The sequence below is a fragment of the Adiantum capillus-veneris genome, chromosome 4 (genome assembly GCF_014529385.1).
Source record: "Adiantum capillus-veneris isolate H3 chromosome 4, ASM1452938v2, whole genome shotgun sequence".
Taxonomy (NCBI): domain Eukaryota; kingdom Viridiplantae; phylum Streptophyta; class Polypodiopsida; order Polypodiales; family Pteridaceae; genus Adiantum; species Adiantum capillus-veneris.
The window spans coordinates 7,114,089-7,132,588 of record NC_140934.1 but is presented as its reverse complement, the minus strand read 5'-3'; positions in this window follow the sequence as shown (position 1 = coordinate 7,132,588).

Sequence of the window (18,500 nt, the reverse complement as noted above, 5' to 3'; positions counted from 1 at the left end):
CTGTTCGTCTAACTCTAAACCCTAAACCGTAAGTAATTCTTGCGTGGACTCGATCTAACGTAAATAAGCGTAAATCTAAATAAACGTAAATCTAACTAAAAATAAAGCTAAATCTAATTTAACGTAAGTCTAATGAGTAGAGGTTGTTTAGATGGTCATTGTGTCGGGGATGTAGTGACTCTTGCCGCCCTGAAGATCCACCTTCTTCCCTATCTTCTGAAGACATTTCACCAGTACTTTTGGATCGACGGAGCCCACCATGAGTGAAGGCAGCAATACCCTATATTCCATTGAGGGCTTTCTTCACCCGCTTCATGCAGGCATCGCAGTCTATGTAAATCTAGTTAAAAATAAACCTAAATCTAATTTAATGTAAGTCTACATATAACCTAATCTTTAACGTCTTTTAAGATAGTTTCCTACGACGTTATAACTCTCTTCTTCTTGTGTGTGTGCGCGTGTGTGGATGTGTGTGCCAATAAAAAGAGATAAATGGTATAACCTTTCTATCACCCATGCCAAGTATGATAGATTGATTATGCCATTTCCCTCTTGAATAATAGGTCTTGAGTTCAACTCCTCGTCGGCTAGATCTTTAGGTCTTTTAATTTTAATTAGTTTCCTACGACGTTAAATTAGTTTCTCTCTCTTTCTCTCTCAATGTGTGTGCGTTTTTTTGGATCGTATGCATGTTTTCTCTCTCTTTTCCTCTCTCAATGTGTGCGTTTTTTGTTTATGCATGTTCTCTCTCTCTTTTCCTCTCTCAATGCGTGCGTTTTTTGTTTATGCATGCTCTCTCTCTCTTTTTCTCTCTCAATGTGTGTGTGCATTCTTTGTTTATGTATGTGTGTGTGCGTTTTTGTTTTTGTTTGTACTCTCTCTCTCTCTCTCTCTCTCTCTCTCTCTCAAAAACACTATGTGTGTGTGTGTATGTGTGTGTGTGTGAGAGAGAGAGAGAGGGAGAGAGAAAGAGGGGAAGGGAACATGAGAATGAGGAGATGGAAGGAGCATACCTGGCTCTCCTTCCTCTCCTCGTGTGTGTGTGTGTGTGTGTGTGTGTGTGTGTGTGTGTGTGTGTGTGTGGAGAAGAAAAAGAGAGAGAGAGAGAGAGAGAGAGAGAGAGAGAGAGTGAGGGAGAGCATTACGTGCTCCTTGCTTGAGGGCGCCGAAAAACTCAGATCTGAGATCTGAGTTTTTGGGCGCGCTCGGTTATTTTTTTACCCCAGCCGGCGTCGCTATGAGCGTCGCAAATTTCTTTGTAAATTTGCGACGCTTATAGCGACGCTCATAGCGACGCCGGAAATTTTTTTTTTGAGCGTCGTTGTGTGAGCGTCGCTAATATGAAGAGCCTCTTGTAGTGTTCGCCTTTTGACTTTTGGACATCAAAAACATGGGAAAACACTCAACTCAACACGTACTTAGGGTAAAACATACCCACTGAACACACTGGTGGTCTTAGAATTCCCAAATTCCTGCCCCCTAGAGACATACTACGCCCAATTTTTTTTCTACTCAGAATGAAGCAAGATTTGGTTCAAAGGTTCCCCTTGAGTCTAGCAACACCTTGGTATGCTCAAAATTTCAATTGGATGTCAAAATCACCCAAAATAGCTCTTCCGACGGACTCAAACCTTGCCAGTCCTCTTCAACCCAATTTAAGTGTCCAAATGAGATGAAACTTGGTAGACACACTCAAAACCACTTGCAAAACATGTGTATAAGGTCAACTTGTGGTAGAGAATATTTGAGGAATCTTCATGGAATCTTTATGGAAGCGTTGTTGAAAGGTTGACCTGTCAACACAAGAAGAGGGACTAGTAACAATAACATTATCCAAAAACTAGTAATGAGGAGATTATCATTGCCTAGCCAAAACTATGATAATGGTTTGATACAGTTTAATATTGTGTTGTATCAATGAGCCCAATCGTCCCAGAGTTTATGATTAAGAAACCCCATGGATACCTTGCAATTGAGGAGTATCCCACTTCATCAACCATTTGGTGATCACGAGGTCTTGGATCGTGATCATCATCTCTAATTTTACTGTGGTCGTCAATTTTCTAATTGGACAATGATAGTCATGGAAGGCTATGTTTAGACAAAAAGGCAATGATTTTTTTTTAATTAGTTTATGCTACCACACCTAGAAGATGCCACAATAGGACACCAGAGTTGACGATCAAAGATACAAGCACATACTCTTACAAAGGACACCATTACTGCTTTAATATATTAACCGTATGCAAAAATCCCAAGAGACCAAATTGATACAATCATTATGGATCTTAATACAATCTCTAGGTACAAAATAAAATGAAGTACAATAAAAGATTGGAAAAAATTCGTCATTAGCATTGGCGTCCATGCCCGAGGATGATTTGCATTGAGCGTTGTCTGAGAAAGTATTGCAGTGGCCGCCAAAGAGCTTCCTCAATGTCCACTTCTGTAGATGAAGTGGACGAAGGGGAGAGCCAGAAATGAAATGAAATGTTATATGAATCGTCCTTAAAAGGGGTATGTGATCAAACTCATAAAATCTTTATGGATCTAATACAATGTCTGGGTACAGAATAAAATGAAGTAAAATAAAAGCTAAAATAAACATCAATATGAGGATGATTGACGTCGGGTGTTGTCCAAGGATGTATTGCATCAGTCGCTGTAGAGCTTCATCAATGCCCGCCATTGTAAGGAGTCATGCTTATTAGCTGAGCGAGAGTGTAGTAGTTCCACTAAAAGAGAGAGAGAGAGAGAGAGAGAGAAGATTGTAAATTATTGTAATATAAAGAGCAAGTTTTCCCCAAAAAAAAAAAAAGGAGAGAGAAGGAGAGAGAGAGAGAGAGAGAGAGAGAGAGAGAGAGAGAGAGAGAAGGGGATGTGATGGATGCTGAAGGAGAGCCAAACTTCCAGAAGGAGGAAAAGGGAAGGCCAAGAGCTGCACACCAAGGGTGACCAGTTATAGAGAAGGACGGTCGTAACCCTCGAGTGTTGAAAATAGGCCCTGAGGCTTGCTACAAATCAAGGAGAAGAAGAGCTCTGCAAGGCAAGGCTGCTTGGATTCAAAGTCGTAGGCTGACTCCGTGCAGGGCCGAGAGGGCCAGTACAAGAGGTTTCTTTGCTCAATAGTGCAGTGAGCATCAAGTGCTGCAGGGTGGAGAGTTTAATGTTGCAGGGATTTGAAGGTTGCCACTTACAAAACGCGATGCCATAAGCTGTTGAGGGGTATGGGTTACCAACACCACACAGCAAGGACAAGGAGGAGCATTGGAGATTGCATGATGAAGGGACGTCAAGTTGCATGAGCTACTAGGGGTTGGTTTTCAGGGGTTGACCTTTGAAGGGCCCTATCTAAGAGGAAGGCCGTAAGTTGTGGTTGAGGGTCGATGGTAGCTTCAGAAAGATGGTCACCACTGGTTTTTAAAAGAGAGGGTTGTTAGAAAGCGATCAAATTGCAGAGAGAGAGAGTCCATTGCATGGTGTGCTGCATGAGCACCTGCCCATTAAAAGCGTCTTCAGACGGTTGAGGTGTTGTGTGGTTGCACGACGACAGGCAGCTTGAAAAAAAATAAAAAATTACGAGGGACTGTGATGATTAATTGGCAGCTCTTTTGTTCGCATGCGCGCGCGCGCACACACACACACACACACACACACAAACAAACACACAGAACTACGACTATCAGGTCATTGCAGGTAGTTGTAGGAGAGAGAAAGAGAGGGAGACTCGGCATTGTCAAGCATGATAAAGCCTGTGTTCGGGAGGTTTTACTAGTTGTTGGACCACTTGTGTGTGTGTTTGTGTTTTGGTGGCCCAAAATTTGCATGACAATGCGCTAGCCTGTAAGCCCAAGGCACGGTCAGTGCTACTGCACCCACAGGGATGTCACGACAATGGTGCGCTCATGGGCAACAATCTCTGTTGCACTCGATTATAACGTCCAACATGTTGACGTGGCACGTTATGCGCTCATGGGTTGTCGCCTCTGGTTGTCGTTGCCAACGTGGGATACCATGGGCTTGCATATGAAGAGTGGCATTTACTTTATACTTTAAGTTTGATTATGGTTCCACAATACGTACATTTCACTGCATTTGCTCGCAACTAGCCTTGCGTGTTACCATAAGACAAAAACTCGTTACTCATGCTGCCTAAAATCTCATGCTAGAGTGTGGTCCTAACCTCTCTTTCTCTAACTAAGAGCTCTCTTTTGCCCCTCTTCTTTGCTATATGCTAATTTATCTTAATTTAATTCTTAATCAACTTAATCTTATAATAATTGAATTACATAACAATTCTATGAACCAAAGGAAAATAAAAATATATATCAAACCCAGCATCATGCTAATCTAATAAGTAATGTAAACTTAGTTGTGGGGTTTGATTGGTCATGAGTGTCATTGTTGCCACATTTATATAGTACCAGGAGCGTTTTCATTGGCTCTGATATCACTATTGCAAACAAAGGCAAGGAGTGCCCTACAAATACGTAAAATAACATGCTACAATACATAAAACAATAAATTGGCATACCTGAATTGTTGCACACACACTTGATCAAGATATATGCACACATCGAGAGAAAGATTGCGAGAGAGAGTAGGAGAAACCGTGCAGATACGCCTCCTAGAACAGAGTGCCACACCGGCATGGCAAGAGAGAAGAGAGGAGAGGAGAGAAGAAAGACACGATCACTAGGTGCAATCTCCCCCCGTGCAAGAGTCAACATTTCCTTCTTACATGTATTTACTTTATAGTTTTCTTGAATGGTCAAAGTGAGTAGAAACTGGTCAACCGGTCATCAATGGACAAAGCTCATAAACAGCACTTGAATAATAAAATGTACATTAAATGTATATCTGTTCACATAGGCCTAGATCGGTCAAGCCTTTTCCACCTTTTAGCTGTGCAATAAATGGTAAAATATCAATTCCGTTACAATTTAGTTTGAAGTCTCACAAGTTAGGAGATTTATCTTGGGTTGTTTTATCCCAAGAAGGGATCTTTGGTACCACATTTGCATGTTTTTTGGATGCAAGTTGGGTTGGTTGTTATGGCACATGAATGTCCACAACTGGTTATTGTTTCGTGCTTGACAGTTCATGTATATTGTTGTTGAGAAAGAAGCAACCTTCTATGGCCAATTCTAGTTGTGAGGCTGAGTTTATAACAATCTTCATAAATGTGGTTGGGTGTCTATGGCTCAAAACGCCTTATGTGGCTGATTTGGATGTTGGATAAGAAACTACAAACATCATCTACCCTCACCATCAAAGCACATTGGCAATTGCGAGTAACCCTTCTTTTGATGTTCACACAAAGCACATTGAGGTGCATATCACTACGTTAAGGAAAGAATGTTAGCTAGAGAGATTAGCTTGGCTTATGTGCCAACATAGGACAACCTTGTAGATCTATTCACATAGGCATTTCCTTGCACGAGAAGTTCAATTTTTTTGAAAATATTTGGGCTTATTTCACTTTGTGGATTGATCATGTCCTTAGGGCATGACACTTCCCTTAACACTATGTGCCAGCTCTTGCTCACTGCATCCCTCCTATAAGGATTTTTTATTAAATATGTAGTAGTGACATGTGTGAACACACTAAGGACCATCGGGGCACTTTTCCCTCATTATAAAACGTTATTATCATATGCTTGCACATTTGGCATAGCTGCATTTGACCTTGATGGTGAAGGAGTTTCAAAATTGAACCCATGATTATCAAGAAGAGGGTGCTCAGCACACATGTTGCAATTTCCTGTCGTTGATAATGCTCCTTGAGAAAGTTGTTGAAAGCTATGTCTCTTGAATTGTTTTGGAAATCTCAATCGGTGGAAAATTTTTTACTTGCTCACAAATTGAGATCCCTCCTTCGTGTTGGTGGCACAAGTTCTAGAAGCTACAGTCAACTGAGAAAAGCATGCTCTGTGAGAGTTTTCAAACTTCATTAGAACCGTGGTGACATTAGATACGCATAGGTACTCATAGATTTTAAATTTGGACACTTCATAAATTTGGCTCTGTCTTTATATGTGTTTTGCACAGATGGGTCTAGAGTGAGCGGTTTGAGTGTAGAGACTATGGGACAAGTGTATCCTAGTGAGGGGATGATGTTCCTTAATTTTTGTACAATTCTGGTATGATTTAGTGAGTTTCCTTCTGTTTGTGTATATGTGGTTGGGTGGTGTAGTTGAAAGTAGTGAGATTATTGATTGTGGATTAGTTAGATTTCTAGAGTGATGTATGTGTGGGATGATCTCAGCCTGACAAGCTAAAGATTGCTTCTGTGCACCTATTGTGTCATTTGTGTCCGTGATTGACATTAGGTTGATCTAGGTTGTGTTGCATGCACTAAGTGGTGTGATTCTCTCCTGCAACACACTCTTGTTACAAGTACACATTTATAACTTCATGACAGTGCATGTATGTAGATCTAGTACAAACCCTACTCTAGTACATGCAAATTACTTAAATAGATGGAGCTAATATAGATCAATCCTTAATAGATCGAGCTAATACAGATTGATCCTTCACTTTTTTTTTAAGAACACAAGTCGTTTTTGAAAACCGTTTGTGTTTATAAAGTCCGTTTGCGGTTTCTCTACCATTTGTTGCTACCTCTAGGAACCTCACATTCTCTAGTCATGCTCTATCCCTACATACCTCCGTCTAAAGGTGCACGGAGATCAAGACCACTAGGTAATAATCTCATCTTTATTGGTCAATGCCTATATATTAGGGTTTGACATAAGTACTCTCCCATAACTACATGACAATACATGTACGTAGATCCAATACAAATGACGATGTAGTACATGGGGTTAGCTAAAATGGACCGATCTAATATGGCTTGATCCTCAAGAGACTGTCATTTCTCAAGATCATTTGTATTTTTGAAATATGGTTGCATTTTTTAAGTCTATATGAGCTATTGAAGTTCGTTTCTGTTATTTTACTTCGTTTGCCAAAGTTTGTTTGCGTTTTTGAAGTACACAAGTCGTTTTTGAAGACCGTTGTGTTTTTTAAGTCCATTTGCGATTTTTCTACCATTTTTTTCTAGTCTAACAACCTCACATGCTCTAGCCATGCCCGATCCTTGCACACCTTCGTCTAGACGTTCACAAAGATCAAGACCACCGAGTAATAATCTTGTCTTTATTGGTCAATGCCTATATATTAGGGTTTGACATAAATACACATCCATAACTACATGACAATGCATATATGTAGATCTAGGATAAACCCTAATGTAGTACATGAGGTTTGCTTAAATGGACCGATCCTCAACAGAATGTCATTTCTAAATATCATTTGCATTTTTTAAATCTATTTGCGTTTTTGAAGTCTATGTGTGCTATTCAAGTCCGTTTGCATTATTTTACTTCGTTTGTCAAAGTTTGTTTGCGTTTGTGAAGTACACAAGTCATTTTTGCCCAAATTGGCACATGTCGATGAACATCCTCTCTCCTGTGTAAGCGGCTGCTCCCATGTTGCTGAACCGAGCTGAGGCCTTGATGCCAAGCCAAGAAAAGCTCTGGTACCATATGTTGGGAAAGTTAGGGTGGATGGTGGTGTGCAAAAGCCATGTCAAGAGAGACAGTGAGCAGATATTGAAGATGAACGAGAGAGAGAGAGAGAGAGAGAGAGAGAGAGAGAGAGAGAGAGAAAGATTGAGGGGGGGGGGGGGAGAGAGAGAGAGAGAGAGAGAGAGAGAAAGAGAGAGAGGGGGGGAGGGAGAGAGAGACATGTAGCCATGCATTTTTAAAGGTCCATCAGGGAATGGTGGGCTAGCCTACGTGCTAACAATGAAGCTCCAAAACCATGGAAAACCCTAAGAGCTTCCATAATGAAGAAGTTTCTTGCAAGCAATGCCAAAGACAAAGCTCTCACCGAATGGCGAAGCTTGAAGCTGTCTTCCTACAAGTCTATCCAAAAGTATATGGAAAAGTTTTGGTATTTACATCTCAAATCCACTATCTAAAAAAGATATACTTTGCATATAACAAAAACAAGAGTTTTGTGCTAGACTTTTTGAAGGTATGGCCGAGTATGTCAACTCTCAACGGCCTAGGACCATCTCTGCATTCATACACCATATTGTGGTCACCTCGCAAATCAATTTCCAACAAGAGGCTAAGAGGAATTCTAAGCCCATGGAAATTAAAGAGCAAAATGAACCTAGAGAGAAGAATAATGCTCAAAATTATTCCAAAGGCAACTCTAGCAACAACAATAAAGGTAAAGAAAAAGAAGTCTACAAAAGCAAGAATTACCTTGCTCCCAAGGAGCTAGAGCGTTATCACAAAGATAACCAGTGCTTCAAGTTCAAGGAGCAAGGACATTCCTATCGTGCTTGCCCCCAAAGAGATGTGCACAATGATCAGCCTAGAGCCTCTATGGTTGAAGCTCCAAAGGAGGATTCTCATTGCCAAATATTTCTCCTTTTCTATTCTTTGGGAAAGGTGCATCATGATGTCTTTATTTTGTTTGACCCCAGTTTACCTCACAACTTCATATCCACGGAGTTGGCTACCAAGCTAGGCATACAAGTCCACAAGATGGGAGATGTATTGAAAGCCAATGGAGCTTTACTAAGGGACAAGATGTCTAAGTTACTCCCTCAATTGGAAAATTGAGGGTTCATGTCCAAAGCTATGCGATGGACGTCCATAGCATAGCTCTCAAGCATCAACATAAAATTATCGATACAGGGGAAGCGACTCGGATGAGGAATGGAAACTCACTAGGGTGTCAATCCTAATGAAGTGAACTCGAAGAGATGCAACTACTAACTCTCCAAGAAAATCAAACGCACTAAAGCCAAGTAATTTGCCTATGTCCTTCTACACAGCTCTACAGTCATCACGCCCGTTTACCATGCAAATCATATCGGAATCGCACGAAACTTGAAGGGAATCTACAGAGGACTATCAAGAACATACTCTATCACTGTCACAGCATTTTGGAGAGGTACAAAGACCGTGATCGTTCGTCCCACAGTACGCAAAAACAGTAAATTGATGATCCTAAAGGGTCGTTTTTGGGTCCCTAAAGCCTCTCCTAGGGTCAAAACAACATAAAATACGCATATAAACACTCAAAATAGTGATTTAAGGCCTAAACGTATGCGTTTGAAACCTTCGCTGAATCTTGAATGCTTATACTTGAATGAAAGAGCAGAGTAAGAGGAACACAATGCAAGAAACAAAACTGAATTTGGATTACCGTAGCCACAGAAACGATGATTACAAGTTTGAGCAAAGAAGCAGCTCTCTGTGCGTAACGCAATAGTCACTTATCTTCAAAAAATAATCTCTCTTTTCCCACTAACCTTAGTGTATTATATACCTAGGGATTTCTAAAGTGGCCGGCGGCCAACTTCTCATGGACCTTTACATACATCATTGGAAAAATTACATCTTTGACTTAGACTTGACATAGACGACTCTCATTAGGCTTTTACAAGGTTTGATGTATTAAACATCGGAAAAATAATGTGACCACATCAAAACTTTGGTCAGCTGTCCGAATGGGTGCCTTGGCTAGGTGGGCACTTGTATGTTGTTATCACCTCCAAACAATGGACAAAGAGGATTTCTTCATCTCTCCTCTCAAACATGAGGATGTTATCCTTAGGGCACCATGGTTCACTCGCATAGTTGCCACTATGAAGTTCCCTGAAAGGAGAATTTATTTTAATTATCGAGAAAAATCCATGTACATAGATGCGAATGAGTCGGGGAACACTATATTCCTCGTAAATACGCTTGCTTTTGATAAGTCAATGAAAATCTCTATTTCTGTGTATATGATTTTTGTTAGAGAATTTGTAAATGATTCTAATGTTTTCACAAGTAGCAATAAAGGGAATAAAGAGGAATTAGAGTTGTCTGATTTCCTAAATGGATTCCAATATGTTTTCATTGATGACATCCCTAGTGAGCTACCTCCAAAACGAGGGGATGATGACCATGCAATAGAGATTCTACAGGAAGCTCACCGAGTAATAAAACTCCTTATCGAGTTTCACACGCTCAACAAGAAGAGATCATGAGGCAAGTGCATGAACTAGTATAAAAAGGGATGGCGATACCTAGCTCCTCCCTATTCTGTTCATTATAGAAGGCCAGGAGAGTCCCAGCAAGCGGGAATTGCTCCTTAGAAGGCCAACCAGTGGGAAGTGCTACACCGGCAGTAATTTGGTAGTAATTACAACAGTTACTACAGCAACTTTGTAAGCCTATAAATAGAAGTTGCTACACTGAATCCAGGGCTTTTTGGGATTTTTAGACTTTTGGCTTACGGATCTTGCTTCTAGACACTTAGTTTCATAATATTTTGGCTTTCAACTCTATAATCACTTACTCCTGTAATCAATCCTCAAACTCCATCTGAGCTAGTTCTACACTGTACTGATTATCTTTGTACTATTGATCTGAATCTATAATACCATTCCCAATCTTCCAGTTTGTGTCTTCCATTTTAGTACATTATTACAGTTCAGTTCTTTGTTTCAATCCAGTACTTAATTCCAGTCCTCAATAACAGTACTCATACCTAGGACTATTAGATACTTTAGACCTTAGGCAAGCTCAGCATGTGCTTCAGGTGATTGAGGTGACTAAGGTGCTTGAGGTGTTTGTGATGCTTAATGACTAAGTTTCTTGAGGTTCTTGTTGTGCTTGATGGATAAGGCACTTGAGGTGCTTGCCATGCTTGATGAGTGGCTGAGGTGATTGCCATGCTTGATGAGTAAGGTGATTGAGGTGCTTCATGACTAAGGTTCTTGAGATGCTTGTCTTGCTTAATGACCTAGCTGCTTTCCATGCTTAATAACTAAGGTTCTTGAGGTGTTCAAGTCAAAGAGGAGACCTAAAGGTAGGGGAATGAGAGAGAACACTCACACACACACTCAAGGCAAGCCCAAGACTCAAGAGGCATTAAGGCTACATGTCAGGCCCCTAGCAATATTTCCCTCATAATGTTCATGAATCCTATTGGATGACCTATAGGAAGGTCCAATGAGAATTTAGATTCAATTAAATAATTAAGATCTTTCTCTCAAAGGGGGAAAGGAGGACACTTGTCCAAATGCTACAATTACATAATTAAGATCTTTCTCTCAAAAGGTGGAAAAGAGGACACTTGTCCAAATGCTACACCCCTTGTTGGTTATGACTAGACCCATTCATTGGCTAGTCCAAGGCGTGAGCCAATAGGCTTGTAACAAGAGGAAAGTAGCAAAATCGAATCCTCTCTCTTTCTCATATACTGCACAAGCCACACACACACTCCTCCATTGTGTGTTGTGCACACAAGTCATCTCCTTCTCCAAGCTTGAGAAGAGGAGATCCTACACCAACACCCCTTGGCTATGGAATTAATGCAAATCCAACCAAGAGTTATGCTAAAAGCAATGCTTATCAATCTATTCATCTTCATTATCACTATGCTAAGATATGCTCTAAGAGTGATTATATGTGAGGATACTACTTCTTTCTCGTAGAGATACATCTTCTTCTCTTCATCTTCCTCACTCCCTGCTAGGTATCTCCACCTTTGAAGGTGTTTGAGGTCTTGAGATTGAGGCCGGGGACAAGTCCTTATTTATTGCAAGTAGATTAATTTTTGTTTTAAGCATAAGTTTGGTGCATGAATATTTTCATCTTCATGGCACCAAAGAGGTCTTAAAGAACACAAATATTGTATTGTACCAAGTCTCTCTTCATGGGAGAACCTATAATACAAAATTCTATTGAAGGGGGGACCAACTCCAAGTAAATCCGGTCCTCAACTGTTGTCAATTTATCTATCTCATTCTCTTTTGCAAGTTATTGCTCATGCCATGTTAACTAGGAATGTGTAAATTGTTGCTATCTCCAACCTAGCACTCTCTCTATATTCATTAGGAATCTTGTTAATGAAATGCTCACTATGCATTATTCCATTACAATTGGCACCTTTGCCTATGGTGAGATCTTTTATGATGGGAAAAGACATGATCTTCCTTGACAATCCATCTTAGGAGACACTAGATAACTTTGAGGATGAAGATATATTTTAACTTTGACTGTTTCTCTTTCTTAACTTTGATATTGAGCACTTTCTTTTGTTTGACACATCGTGCTTTTTAGAGATGGGAGAGCTTCATGATGGGCTTCTTTGACTATGACGATCGTGTGATTGTCTCATTTCCCTTTGAAGAGATTTTTCCATTTGCTTTGTTTTGTTTGATGGAGAATTTTTCTTGTGTCATGTTTTGTTTTTTCCTTTCTATAATTTGAGAAGGTGCTCTCGGATCTACCGATTCTCCTATTGAACATTCTAGAGAGCTTCCTACATAGACCTTTCCTACTCCATTAGTAACAATAATTGCACCCAACAATCATGCACTCAAGCAATGTCAATAATCACTAGATGAGTAGGGGTTAGGATCAAGCCAAAGATTTCATGCCATTGTAAGGGCTTTGTACCAATATAGAGTGCTTATCATGTATGTATTCACTTTGTAAACTTGCAACATATATATATATATATATACAACAAACATAGAGAGAGAATGAGGAATGAAGATGGGCAACCTCCCTCCAAAGGGAATGAATTTCTACTCAATCCGAGTACCATAGGATTGAACTCAATTAGAATTAACCCAAGAGTCAGTTTACATAACTCACAGTCATAATTTATGCAAGATATCATATGTCATGTGTACACATGCATAAACATAAACCAAGAAAAAGATAAAATATGCCAATATATATGTATACACACACACACATATACATATAGGAGCCCATTTTGTAGAGAAGGTAGTAGGGAATCTTTTGGACTGCATCCATGGTGAAGGGAAGAACTTCAAACTTCAAGAATAGGGCTTTAAGCTCCGTTTTGCAAAGTCTCCTCTACCCATGCCTCGACTATTACCTCCTTGGTACCTGCACTTGCCAGTACCACTACTTGTGTGCGGGTCTCACTGTCCTTTGACCCACTAGCTCCATCTACTTTTTTTGCCTCGGGTTTTGTTTATGCAATCATTGACATATCCTTCCCTTTTTTGAAGTAATAAATTTTGATGGCACAATTATTTCAGACATGTCCATAGGCCTTGCAGTGGGTACATTGTGAACACTCATCAGATCTATGATCTTTTGAGCTGCACTTTGACAACCAAATCTCCATCTTCTTAACAAAAGGTCTTTCTTGGCAATTTCAGTAATTTGTTATATGGTCCATGATCCCTTTTTGAATTTTCATATTCTCGGGTTTGATGCGATAAAAAACAGCAAGGTAAATAGAGGGAATGGGTTCCTTCAAGATGGAGGGAAGGGAGATGTAGTGGGAAACGATAGGGATGGTGTGAAGGCCTCTTTGAATGATGTTGAGTAGAAAATTAAGCAAGGGGGGTCATGCTCAAGCGATGGGAAAGGATTGTATTTATAGGTGAAGTGGCCTGCACAACAAAGGAGAAAAGAGGAGCCTTGTCATAAGTGTCCAACCACATGTCAAAAAAGTTGAACAAGTATCCCATCTTTGAAAAGCTTTGCAATAAGTATCCTTTGAATTATATAAAAGAGTGGACAAGTGTCCCAACTTTTGTAAGCTTTACAACAAGTGTCCTTTTACTTGTTCTTCTAAAATCCTCCTCCTCGAATCTTCAAGAAGCTTTTAGAACCCTTCTTCTTTGAAAAATTGCTAACAAAAAGAAATATCAATATGGATATCAAATGAGAGTTATTTTCAAGTACATCATAATTCTAGCCTTAGAACCAATCCAATAGTTGCGTATGGAGAGAGAGAGAGAGAGAGAGAGAGAGAGAGAGAGAGAGAGAGAGAGAGAGAGACATATTCAATGCAATTAGACTACATGTATGCATATTGATTGTCCTTCATGATCATGCCATCTTATTGATTCAAATTGTCTTTTTGGGTGGATCTAGCACACACTCCAAGGTACTAATCTTTTTTATGTGTACGACCCTGCTACACAAGAGTTACAAGCCACAGGTCCCCCTTTTGGTTAGCTGGGTGGGAGTGTGCATTATTTATGTTTAAACCCATTGCATGGGTTCCCCAAAACTTGTGATTATCGATTAGTATTCTACTCAAATGTACTTATCTAGCTACCTTATATTTTCAAGAAATAAAGTAAATTTATAAGTCGATATAAATTAGCAAAAAGATATGTATTTCTGAATTCGTATTTTATTGAGTTGTGAAATCAAGATAGACATGTTGCTGACAAAGCACCTCTCCTATCATGATACAACTATTTTATTATCTTTTTTTTTTGGTGAAATATCACTTCACCTAGCATAATATAATCCTAGCCATTATGAAAGTCGTTACTCATGTCATTTTCTTCTCTTGCTTGTTGCCTTGAAACTCAACATTGACCATGTAGGCCACGCCATTGAGACTCTAGGGCCAACTCCTGTGCACAAAATTATGCACAAAACTAAATTTTCTAAGTGCATAAGAGCTACAATGCCTCGGTTGACTTTTACCAATAGGTTTATTTTGAGCGCTTGTAAAGCTTCTCCTATTGGATTTGTTGTAGCCAACCTCTCAGAACTCTCCCACCTTAGTATGTGTCCCTCATTTTCTCTCACTTCATCATTGTATTTCTACCACATGCTTTGCGTATAGCATCATTGGATGATGATGCCACCATATCTTTTGTGTATTACATCATTTCTACAACACTATCCACTGCTTGGATCATGCATGCTATGAATGAATTTCTATTGACAGGATAGCTGCAAAGGATTTTACCCGAGGTATAGATATGTAATCTAATGATTTTGTATCTCACAAAAAGGTTAATTATGATGGCTTATGTCGTTAAATGTGTGAAATTCCCAAGATTCATGATATTAGATGGTTTGCTAATTGAAACAATTTTAGACCACAAAAGATCATGTGGAGATTGTGTAAGACAAGTAAAAAAATTGATTTTCTACTACATAGAGTAGTTACTGTGTAATTTGAGTTCCCACCTTAGTCCCTCCAAGAATAGGTAATTGTCTTAATTACTTTACCTTCCAATGTATGTCACAATAGGCTCATGATCATTTGACTTGAACAATTATTTGCTAAATTTTTCCTATTCAATAACTTGAGACGAACCCATTTTGGAAATCTCCACACACAATGATTTTTGTTGAATTATGTTCACAATTATCTCAAGTGGCTGATTTCTTTCCCAATAAAATGGCTCATTTTTGTGGATCACAGATGTTGAATCAAGACTTGTTTCAAAATAGATAGCTTGCTTGATTGGAGAAGCTAGCGCTAGACAATTTTTGAAATCTCAACCAACAAAACAAATAGATTTTGGTTCTAAGTGATTGTGATACACATTATTTTTTTCATAATTAGTGAAGGAGATCATGTGATTAATCCACGTGACTTTATTTTTATGTTCATTCACTATCATTAGTCAAATATAGAGTTTGATGAAGGATTTCTTACACCATAAGATGGGAGGACGATCATTACAACCAAAAGAGATTTGGAAGGAGATGACAATCATTACAAAAAATGAGTAATTTTGTGATGATTGTTGATATTAATTTCACGTCGATGCTAGAATATATGCTAATTTCATTAAATGAAAGTGTGCTAGATAGTTTTGGAGGATATATGAGTACCTCTTTTGGGCCAATTTTGGAGATAACTAGGAGAGAGTGAAGTGGAATAATATCTCTTATTCCATAAGTGGATATTTCTCCACAAACAACTTAATGAAGATGCTCTCAAAAATTCGATAATAACCTCCGACATCTCTAAATATAATTTGTCCTGAATCTTTTTAGTTCACATGGACCAAGTTTGTAGGAAAATTGTCTCATGTCCTATGCCAAGTCTTATGATAATGTGCTATCTTTAAAAATAGTCAAAAGTGGGGATGGTGCATTTTTGTGTATTATGGCAATGAAACTATATTCTTAGGAAGTACAAGCATGATATGTTCTTGTAAGTTGTGTGTTTGTAGAAGAAACACCCTAACTTAAGTCCATAATTGGTTCTTGGAGTATATCATCTTCGGTATAAGAGGTTTTCTTGGGGTGATTCATGTAGGCCCAATGTAGGCCTACCAAACACAATGTGGCTCAAAAATTGTTTCCTCTCACTATGTGAGTGGTGGATGGAGAAGGCATGATGTTCTCTTTCTTGCATCTACTAGGGCAGTCCGGGGCGGGCAACAAGAGAGGAGACCTCTAAACACTCCTCAAGGCTCCCGTGCTGCTCAATTGGGGCTGGGGAAAACACGAGCACAACACAACAATAAACCCACAGCCAAACCCAAACAAGACAAGGGCACCACCTAGTTATGGGATGCGAACTAGGGTGCAAGAGAGATTTTGTCATAACCAACAGGAGGTACAACAAAACGCACACAAGCAATCTCACACAAACACACACACCAAATGGCACAAGAGAGAGTCACAGCAAAGGGAAGAAAGAGAGAGAGGAGTGGAGTTTGTGCAAATACCTGATTGACACCTTGCAAGGTGAAGCTATATACTTATTACACTATCACGGTAAACTAAACCAGAAATTAATGAATGGAAAACATTGCTAGCACACACACATTGTCTTAAGGTGTGGGAAACCTTTCACCACAAAACCTTCTTACAATGAACAAGAAGCTTGGCAATAAAAACACACTAACACTTTCTCAAACAATCTCAAATGACGTCGAAACTTAAAATATACAAGTCACCTTGCATTCACCAAACCACGCAGCACAAGTGAAGGACAACGATTATAGAACCAAGACACACCTTTGAAGCACCAAAACCTCCAATTTTTGAATTTGGAAGAGCATATATAATATGGTTTTAGATAGGGCACTCACACTCTTTCACTTGCAATGTGTAGCATCAAAGCTTCTCTCACACCAAGTGCGAGACTCACAAAGTGGTTGCTCCACCTAAGTCTATCCTCACGCCTATAGTGTTGGGGTGCTATGTAAAACTTTAGAGATGGTTTTACAAGAAGGAGAGGGGCTTATTTATAGGTTAAAGACCCCTCATTAAGATTATTGGAAATCCTAATTTACAATGTAATAAATCAAGATTATGATTTTTTTTTAATATCAATACATTGCGTGCCTTGTTTGTCTGCTTGAGTCATATACGTAGACTCAAGAGAGCGCATTAATTATTGATGGTAGATAAGATGAAAGTAAAGTTTTAAGGGAAGAGAGAGAGAGAGAGAGAGAGAGAGAGAGAGAGAGTTTTATTATGTGTACATGTCTAGAGGGAAGGTGATTTTTAGAGTTGGGTTAATGGGTGTTTCTGTTAGTAGGTTAGAAGTAAGTGTTAGCAATTACTAGAAAAATTTAGTAATATATTTAAAAACGGGCCGGGTAAAATGACTTGAAGGATGAGAAAAGAGGGGTGAACGAGATGGGTGTACCCTTGAGATGGTGAATCCTTGAGAAATTTTGGACTCACCCGTACGTAGATTGTCGAAAGTGATCGCCATTCTTCTTCTTCTTCTTTTCATGCCACCTCCATAGTTGAATCACCACCACAAAGGTAATGAGGATTTTGTTGATAAAAACCACCAATATTGCAGAGATTACGTATGGTTAGGTTGTTGTTTTTTAATGCATTCTTGAAAGGGTAGAATAAAATTGTAATATGGGAGTAATAGAGGGAGATATGGAGATGGTGGATGTAGGTAGAGCTTCAAAAGAGAGCTATTGGTGTGAAAGAGGAGACTAATGGTGAAGAGGGTGAGAGAAAACCATGCAAGTTGCAGTTTTGACTGAAAAATAGAGAGAAATGAGAGAGTGAGAGAGAGAGAGAGAGAGAGAGAGAGAGAGAGAGAGAGAGAGAGTGTGTGTGTGTGTGTGTGGAAGTAGGAAAGGAGGTGAGAGAAGACTATGGGTTACTTTGTGAAAAAATTTGGCAGACTGGGATCCACAATAAAAATCCTATCTCACCAGTGGTAGCTCCAAAAATTATCAAAAGTTTTGCGGTGAGTATTCAGCTCTTGGTCCACAATTTGTCTTTTTGTCACTGCTTCAAATTTGGAGTGGAGATAAATATAAAAAGTCCCACCAAAATGCCTATTTTTCTTCACAAAAAAGTCTTTAGTGGCCCCTCTTTTGTTGAATTTTTATAAGGCCCCAAAGGTGAGCCCCTCCTTGCATGAGATCATGACCTAATATATTTGTAGAGGTTTGAAAATATGCATGGTTGTGGATTATGCACAAACATAATATATGGATATGATAGAAAAAAACAAATTAGTATATAATTAATTCATGGAATATAGAATAGTGTTAGTTGTATATACAAAAAATAAATATATGAAAATATAGGGAATCAAATGAGAAGGGTTCTCATTTGTTTTATTGATGTATATTTATTTACAAGAGATAATAAAAAATACTTGTAGAAAATAGAAATTTAGTGAAAGGCAATGATTGATTGTTAAAGGTATTTTTTTGAGGTTTTGTCTTGGAGTGGATTCACACC